Below are 9,772 nucleotides of genomic sequence, written 5' to 3'. Positions count from 1 at the left end.
AAAAGCTTGATGTAAATAATATAAATGTAACAATAAATGTAACTGTAACAAATGTAACAATCATTGCTGTTCTTTCAATTTATCCCCCCTAAAAAACCTAAAAAAAATATTCTCAGCTCTTTTCAACATTAATAATAATAATAATAATAATAATAATAATAATAATAATGATGATGATGATAATAATAACAATAAATGTTTTTTTTGTAGAAAATAAGATTGTTAAAAGGATTTCTGAAGGACTGTGTGACTGGAGTAATTATGCAAAAAATTCAGTTTGAAAGTCAGCTTTGATTTTTCCTAATAAACTGTTTAACTGCACTCACAAGTGAATATTAAATTATGTTGTGGGATAATTAAATGTATTCTAAATAAACTACAAACATAAAATTATATAGATTTATTTTGTCCTCACATTCTTTCTTGTAAGCTCACCCCTCTCAGTGACACAGCTGACTGAATGGCTCATTATGCAGCTCATTATGCAGGTCTTTTTGTCTTCTCAGGTGTGAATTCATGATAGTTGACGCCTACTCGCATATGACTTTTACCAACAAAAACTGTCTTAGAAAATTTAAATCAATATATTGTTTTCTGTAAGTGAGTAAACAAGATGATTTTCACATCATTTAGAAAAAAAAAATTCTAGGCTACAAGCTCCAGTTCTCAAAATTCCTGGGAACCAATTTTCTGTATGTGTTTTATTGCCTTTTTCAAGTGATTTAACATTTTTAGTTTTTCACTAACCACGCATAACATTTTTTTTTCTCAAAAAAACACAATCATGTACATTCATGCTGCTCACATATTATTATAGCCTAGTTTGTGCTGATTACAGTGAGATTAGACTTTAGCCATTTAGATATTATAAGAAAACTGAAAAAGCACAAATGTCAGGGCATGACAAAACTTCTCCAGGCCCCAAAAATACCCTTAGACTCCAGAGGTTTAATATGGAGAATATTTGAATGCTGGACCGTTCTCATTTCGCTCTGCATATGGAACCTGAAGGATTTTTATATTTTTTCCTACCAAGAATGAACTGAAATGAAAACATTTAGCTTTTAATCCATATACACACACACACATATATATAGTGCTCCTGTAGCTCAAGTGGTAGAGCATTGCGTTACCAAGCGCAAGGTTGGGGGTTCGATTCCCCGGGAACACATGATACGTAAAAATTGATAGCTTGAATGCAATGTAAGTCGCTTTGGATAAAAGCGTCTGCTAAATGCATAAATTTAATTTAATTTAAATATAATATATATATATATATATATATATATATATATACACACACACACACAAACCCGATTCCAAAAAAGTTGGGACACTGCACAAATTGTGAGTAAAAAGGAATGGAATAATTTACAAATCTCATAAACTTATATTTTATTCACAATAGAATATAGATAACATATCAATGTTGAAAGTGAGACATTTTGAAATGTCATGCCAAATATTGGCTCATTTTGGATTTCATGAGAGCTACACATTCCAAAAAAGTTGGGACAGGTAGCAATAAGAGGCCGGAAAAGTTAAATGTACATATAAGGAACAGCTGGAGGACCAGTTTGCAACTTATTAGGTCAATTGGTAACATGATTGGGTATAAAAAGAGCCTCTCAGAGTGGCAGTGTCTCTCAGAAGTCAAGATGGGCAGAGGATCACCAATTCCCCCCAATGCTGCGGTGAAAAATAGTGGTGCATTTTTGGGAATGTGTTTGTCTGTTCAGTGGAAACAGCAGAAAAAGGGCGTACAGTGCATAATATCATCCAAAGATTCAGAGAATGTGGAACAATCTCTGTGCGTAAGGGTCAAGGCTGAAAAAACAATCCACCGTGCCATTCACCATTGCCGGCTAAAACTCTATAGGACAAAAAAGAAGCCATATCTAAACATGATCCAGAAGTGCAGTCGTTTTCTCTGGGCCAAGGCTCATATAAAATGGACTGTGGCAAAGTGGAAAACTGTTCTGTGGTCAGACAAATCAATATTTGAAGTTCTTTTTGGAAAACTGGGACGCCATATCATCCGGACTAAAGAGGACAAGGACAACCCAAGTTGTTATGAGCGCTCAGTTCAGAAGCCTGCATCTCTGATGGTATGGGGTTGCATGAGTGCGTGTGGCATGGGCAGCTTACACATCTGGAAAGGCACCATCAATGCTGAAAGGTATATCCAAGTTCTAGAACAAGATATGCTCCCTCCAGACGTAGGAGGATCCGGGTACTGAAATGGCCAGCCTGCAGTCCAGATCTTTCACCCATTGAAAACATTTGGCACGTCATAAAGAGGAAGATGCGGCAAAGAAGACCTAAGACAGTTGAGCAACTAGAAGCCTGCATTAGGCAAGAATAGGACAACAATCCTATTCCTAAACTTGAGCAACTTGTCTCCTCAGTCCCCAGACGTTTGCAGACTGTTATAAAAAGAAGAGGGGATGCCACACAGTGGTAAACATGGCCTTGTCCCATTTTTTTTGATTTGTGTTGATGCCAAGAAATTTAGAATCAACCTATTTTTCCCTTAAAATTATACATTTTCTCAGTTTAAACATTTGATATGTCATCTATGTTGTATTCTGTATAAAATATTGAAATTTGAAACCTCCACATCATTGCATTCTGTTTTTATTCACAATTAGTACAGTGTCCCAACTTTTTTGCAATCGGGTTTGTATATTTATATATATATATATATATATATATATATATATATATATAATGACTGTTAAAATAACAATAGGATGCATAAGAGCCTTTGTTTTAAGGTCTTTCTTTTAATTTTTGATGCGTATACTGTAGCCTGAGACTATCCCAAATCTTTAAATTACCTCACTGTAAATTTTCTAATGGTTTTTAAGGATGTTACAATGTTATATTATAATGTTATTGTTGTTTTACTTCGTCCTTTCATCTCCATTTACAAACCAACATTTTACAATTAGGCTACAGTCAGTTTGCAACCCATCCCTTTGCGCCACCTGCCGGCAGTTTCGCGAATAATTTTAACATGTGACTGACTTGCAGTTAATGCCGCGGCCCTACGCCGGCGGAACACGTGGCATTACCCATTCTGGTTGTCCACCTACTATACAGTGATATACACATTATTAACTGAAAATATTACTTAATCTGCTGTAATGCTAGTTAAGGATTTCCCTGTATTGGACCAGTTTCCATTGTCAAATTGGTTTTGAAAGCGGATATTTTATATTGTGTGGAAAACGGACCCCTATTTTTTAAATAAATACCTGGTGTTATTTTGTAGAAAATTTTTTGTTTTCATTAACTTTAATCAAAGTGTAATAATCACCTCATTTTTTAAATAAATACAGGAAATATCAACCAATAATATCATCCACCCACTATTCAGGATCCAATCAAATTCAGATAAAGTAAAGCAAGACCTGTACTACATTTTCTGCTGAATGTTTTATTTCGCTTAGAAATGTGCCAATTCTATTGTGTTGTCAAAGAAGATTTATGTTGTCTGGAGTAAAGTAAACTTTTGATTTGACTTTTTTTATGTAATTTTTAGTGATGGAGACTAAAGAGAAGACAGGAAATTATGAAGACAAGTGTAAATAACTGAATCGGGATATAATGCAGTGGTGTTATTTTGTAGAAAATTTTTTGTTTTCATTAACTTTAATCAAAGTGTAATAATCACCTCCCAGACTTGAACCTGCAGTTATTTTGGTAACACTTTACAATGCAAATCTATCTATCTATCTATCTATCTATCTATCTATCTATCTATCCTCTTTTTTTGAAGGCCAGTGCTGGTATCTTATCAGCTGATATGTATATCAGATTTCAGAACATTTAAATTAAAGATAGTAAAGTCACATGCATGTTATTTTCATATTATTTACTAAATTATATCATTTAACCAATTAATAAATAAATAAATAAATAAAAACTTAATAAAAAATAAAATAAAGAGATTTGCTTTGATGGCAACTTCTTGATTCTGTAATTATATATATAATTAAATAAACAAATAAATACATTGTTAAAAATATAAATAGGAAAGGAAGGAGCAATGCAACCAACAGTGCACCAGTATGTTCTGGTAAATTGGTGCACACTGGTAATCATTTGAAACACTGCCCATTAAAGTGACGTGACATTCAGCCAAGTATGGTGACCCATACTCAGAATTCGTGCTCTGCATTTAACCCATCCGAAGTGCACACACACAGAGCAGTGAACACACACACACACACACACACACTGTGAACACACACCCAGAGCAGTGGGCAGCCATTTTATGCTGCGGTGCCCGGGGAGCAGTTGGGGGTTCGATGCCTTGCTCAAGGGCACCTAAGTCGTGGTATTGAAGGTGGAGAGAGCACTGTACATGCACTCCCCCCACCCACAATTCATGCTGGCCTGAGACTCGAACTCACAACCCTTGGACTGCGAGTCCGACTCTCTAACCATTAGGCCACGACTTCGTATCGATTTGGCGACGTATTCGGAGTAGATTTGTTTATTAGTTATATGAAATGATTATTACATGTTACATATTACATATGTCAAAATAATGTCACAAAAAAATTATATATTTAAAAGCCAAATATCGTCCAATCTTGGTCGACCACTAATAATGCGATTGCCATCTGAAATGAAGAGAAAAAGCTGCTTCGTTTATGGTTCAAATATCCATATCCATCTGCTGGTATGTAAAGTAATTTCCTCTTATGCAGGTACAGAACATGCTAGATTGCCATTGACTGTACTACTTTGTCACGGTTCATGAATGCACCGTCTCCTGCTGGTTTGTTGTGACGTCATGTTAATTGTTTTCATGTGGGTGTTACCGCTGATCGGCTGATCAGCAGCAGGTGCGGCTCGTTACATCAGCCTATATAATGCCTGGTCTTTCGTCTCTTGTTTGTCAGATCGTTGTGTGAGGTCTGCGTGGTGTATGTCTACTCGTTGTTCGGCGTTCCTGCCTCTTGCTCTGTTTCCTGTTCGGTCGTCACTGGATTACAACCTTGTTTACGGATATCTCGCCTTCACCCACTACCCACCAACGCACTCAAGGGGAGTGTTTGTTCCTCACCATCTCCACCAACGCACTCAAGGGAATCGTCGGTTCTTCACCAGTTCTATCAGCGCACTCAAGGGATTCTACTCACCTGTCTGTGCTGCCATCAAAGTCCCTGCGTCATTCTCCAGGAGCCTGTCATCATCTCATAGTTTCAATAAACATCATTATTACTCGCAGTTGCCTCCTGTCCTTTATCTCGCCGTGACAGAACGATCTGACCAAGTTATGGAGGCAGCGAGTAATCAACCGTCTGCTTTGGAGGATTTCCTCAGCGCCAGTGTTCGGAGGATGGACTCCCAGGAGAGGAATCTTAACGACACTGGTCGCGCGGTTCAGGCTTTGGTGACGCAGGTGTCCGAGCTCACCCAACAGCTTCAGTTACTACGAGCTCCCACTGCGCCGCCCACACCGCCCGTTTCGGGCAGCCCCTTCGGAAGCCCCCTCCCAGCCGGAAACCACGGCTCCCCATTCAGGAGTCATATTCGGGTGAGCCTAACTATTGTAGAGCTTTCTTGACCCGTTGTGACATGCACTTTGCCCTACAACCCAGAACCTTTGCCAATGAGAGAGCCAAGGTGGCATTTGTTCTCACATTGCTCACTGGGAGGGCGGCATTATGGGGAACGGCGGTGTGGGAGAACCAGGATCCATGCTGCGCCTCGTTTCAGTCACTCTCCGCGAGATGAGACGGGTCTGTGATCGGGCCGTCGCCGGGAGGGAGGCGGCCAGGAAGCTCGCGGAGCTACGGCAGCACGAGAGATCCGTCTCGGACATTCATCGAGTTCCGAACCCTGCGGTAGAGTGTCATTGGACCGAATGTTGTATTCTGAATAAAATATTGAAATTTAAACTTCCTATAATTACATTCTGTTTTTTTTATTCACAATTAGTACAGTGTCCCCCAACTTTTTTGTCCCGGGTTTGTATATTTTCATATATATATGCTATATATATATATATATATATATATATATATATATATATATATATATATATATATATATATGGCTATTAAATAACAATACAGAGATGCATAAAATTGCTGTTTAAGGTCTTTCTTTTTAATTTTTATTCGTATACTGTAGCCTGAGACTATCAAATGTTTGATATACTATCACTGTAAATTTTCTAATGGTTTTTAAGGATGTTAATGTTATATTATAATGTTATTGTTGTTTTACTTCGTCCTTTCATCTCCATTCTAAACCAATATTTTACAATTAGGCTACAGTCAGTTTCTGTAGCCCATCCTTTCATACCTGCCGGCAATCAGTTTGTGAATAATTTTAACATGTGATTCGATCTTGTAGTTAATGTCATGTCTCTACACCGGGCGTGTACACGCGGGCATTGCCGGTATGGTTGTCCACCTACTATACAGTGATATACACATTATTAACTGAAAATATTGCTTAATCTGCTGTAATGCTAGTTAGCAGAATTTCTAATATTGGACCAGTTTCCATTATCAAATTAGTTTTGAAAGCGGATATTTTATATTGTATGGAAAATGGACCCTCATTTTTTTGGGAATAAATACCTGGTGTTATTTTGTAGAAAATTTTTTGTTTTCATTAACTTTAATCAAAGTGTAATAATCGCCTCCTAAAGGGCGAAAAAGTAGAAATATCAACCAATAATATCATCCACCCATTAAAGTCCAATCAAATTCAAGATAAAGTAAATCAAGACCTGTACTACATTTTCTGCTGAATGTTTTATTTTGCTTAAGTAATGCCAATTCTATTATGTTGTCAAGAAGATTTATGTTGGAGTAAAGTAAACTTTGATGAGATTATATGACACATTGCTATTCTTCTTTTTTTATGTAATTTTAGTGATGGAGACTAAAGAGAAGACAGGAAATTATGAAGACAAGTGTAAATAACTGAATCGATATAATACAGCTCGACTTGAACCTGCAGTGTCCATATTAGCACCACATGCTTTAGTATGTTTTTATTATTATTATTATTATTTATTTATTTATTTTGGTAACACTTTACAATGCAAATCTATCTATCTATCTATCTATCTATCTATCCTCTTTTTTGAAGGCCAGTGCTGGTATCTTGTATCAGCTGATATGTATATCAGATTTCAGAACATTTAAATTAAAGGATAGTAAAATCATTACGCATGTTATTTTCATATTATTTACTAAATTATATCATTTAAACAATTAATAAATAAATAAATAAATAAATATTATTTACTAAATTATATCATTTAAACAATTAATACAACTTCTTGATTCTGTAATTATATATATAATTAAATAAACAAATAAATACATTGTTAAAATATAAATAGGAAAGGAAGGAGCAATGCAACCAACAGTGCAATCAGTATGTTCTGGTAAGTGGTACACACTGGTAATCATTTGAAACACTGACCATTAAACAGAGTACATGTGTTTATGCAGTCTACAAATGCACACTATAGAGGACCTCACAGTTGTATTCGAAAAAGATTGCAAGCTTAGTGAAATGAAATGATTATTACATGTTACATATTACATATGTCAAAATAATGTCATGTGTTTATGCAGTCTACAACTATCAAATAAACACACAGACCATTTTCTCATTACCAAAATTTCAAGTTTAACCCACTACAGAGACATTCAGAGGTCAGCGGCAAATTCTCAGAAAAACTGGCTTGACGCGCAAGGCCTGTCTTGCGTGCCAGGCTCTCATGAGCACTTGAACGTCCACGCCAGACAACATACACATCTACAAAAACGTAGATTGTTAGAAGAAAATTTGAAAAAATAAGCAAATAAGGTATGGTCATTATTATTGCTAATGTTATGTGCTTTGTACTGCAATGTTGTCTTGGTGCATGAGACATGCATGTGATTTAAAAGTGTTGTGTATCACCCTGATTTGGAAATGTAAGAATCTTTTTCAGAACTTTTTCTGTGATCCTATTTCCTGACTTAGCCGTCACATGGAAAAACTAAGGTGAAGTATATTGTATTTAGCATTTAAGGTAAAGATGGATGATATCAGACAAATGATTCTCATTAAAGCAAAGTTTGTAGTAAGAGGTTTCAGCCAGTTCCATGTTCACTTTTATTGTGAAGTCAGACAAATTCCCAACAGTAAACTGCTGTTGCATTCTATTTATGACGTACTTACACAAATTTCAAATGATTTTCAATGGTCCCTTTGTCATGTCCAGTGTAGACGGACTTTAGCTGTTGCGGCACAGCAACATGTTGCGCGTCTGCTGTAAGAGACACGGTCTGTGAGGTGGTGCACTAGCGCATTTTAGAGTGTCTGTAATGAGTCGATTTCGTGTATGGAGTCATAGAAGCCCTATGACTACAACTTTCATCATCATGAATGAATTTTCATACAATTCTGAAATTATCATACATTATGGGATATTTTTTCATTATTGATCGTACATCATACAGAGAGGTCAAAATTATCGTTACAAATACGATAATTATCGTACGTCTGGCAACACTGGGGCGTGGGTGCAGCCTCCATGTTGCCAGATCTAGCTATTATAAACATTTTCAGACTTGTCTTTTCCACTTAATTTAACACTTTAGAAAGTTAATAAAGTAGGACATTGCAGTTTAACGTCAGTGATATCTTTATATTACCTTATTTGCAAAAGATTTGAAATAATGTCATTTTATTTGTCTTTATTTTTTGGTTTTTGATTGTTTTAATAGCAATATCTGGCAACACTGCATCGCCGGCACTTAAACTTACTGTAATCAAAAAAGCCCATGGACAGGTTATTGCTGACAGGATAGCACATTTGATCAGAAACATTATCAATGCTGTCAAAACAGTAGCATATAACACTATTACACACAGATCTGTAAAACAAGTAGGTTCCCAGAATGACAATGAAATAGCATAGGCTTTATTACATAGCTTAGTGTTTGCTTATGCCATTACGTGTTGTTAGTTGTCACAATTAGTTAACTTTAAATTAGATGTTAAAATTAGATATTAAATTAAATAAATACTTAGTAGTTAAATTTTCACAAGTCATGCTAAAAACATTCATAAGAGCACTAGACAAATTTATCATCTATATAGCAATGGTTATTAATAAAAACTGTAACAGTAATATGTATTGTTGCATGAATAATAAACAGCTGATAAAATACCTTTAACTATAATGAAGTTTTACAAATTTTTGATGTAATAAATGGGGAATGATTTAAAAATGATTATCCCTCCAAAACAGAGAAAACATATTTCACACTTCTTTTAAAGTATTTATAGTGTATATATTTAGTTGTATTTGTAGAGGTTATTATTGCAAGTTTCCTGTTTTTGACTGAAAACGTTGTCATGGAAATGGCCCCTGAGACTCTCACCTCTTGTCTTTAATGACTCTTGGTGCCCCATTTTCCTGTTTTTGACTGAAAACGTTGTCATGTAAATGGCCCCTGAGATTCTCACCTCTTGTCTTGACTGGTGAAACTCCAGAGCCTTGGGCTGTTTCCCATACACTATACCTGAATACAGTTCACTTGCATGCTTATTTAAGGCCTTCATCTCCCAGTTGCTTTGCCTTTATCTTTAAGCAAGTCTGCCCCTAAAAATGTGATATAAAACTATCCAATGTACCCAGGGCCAGTTGCATAAACTGTAGCCTCCATGTTAAGTGCCTTAAGAACTAGTCTGACCAGCTATCAGTTAGTTAAGGGGATTTGCATTCAGCTTTGAA

This window comes from Cyprinus carpio, chromosome B3 (assembly GCF_018340385.1).
Source record: "Cyprinus carpio isolate SPL01 chromosome B3, ASM1834038v1, whole genome shotgun sequence".
In the NCBI taxonomy this organism is placed as follows: domain Eukaryota; kingdom Metazoa; phylum Chordata; class Actinopteri; order Cypriniformes; family Cyprinidae; genus Cyprinus; species Cyprinus carpio.
This window is presented reverse-complemented; position numbering follows the sequence as displayed.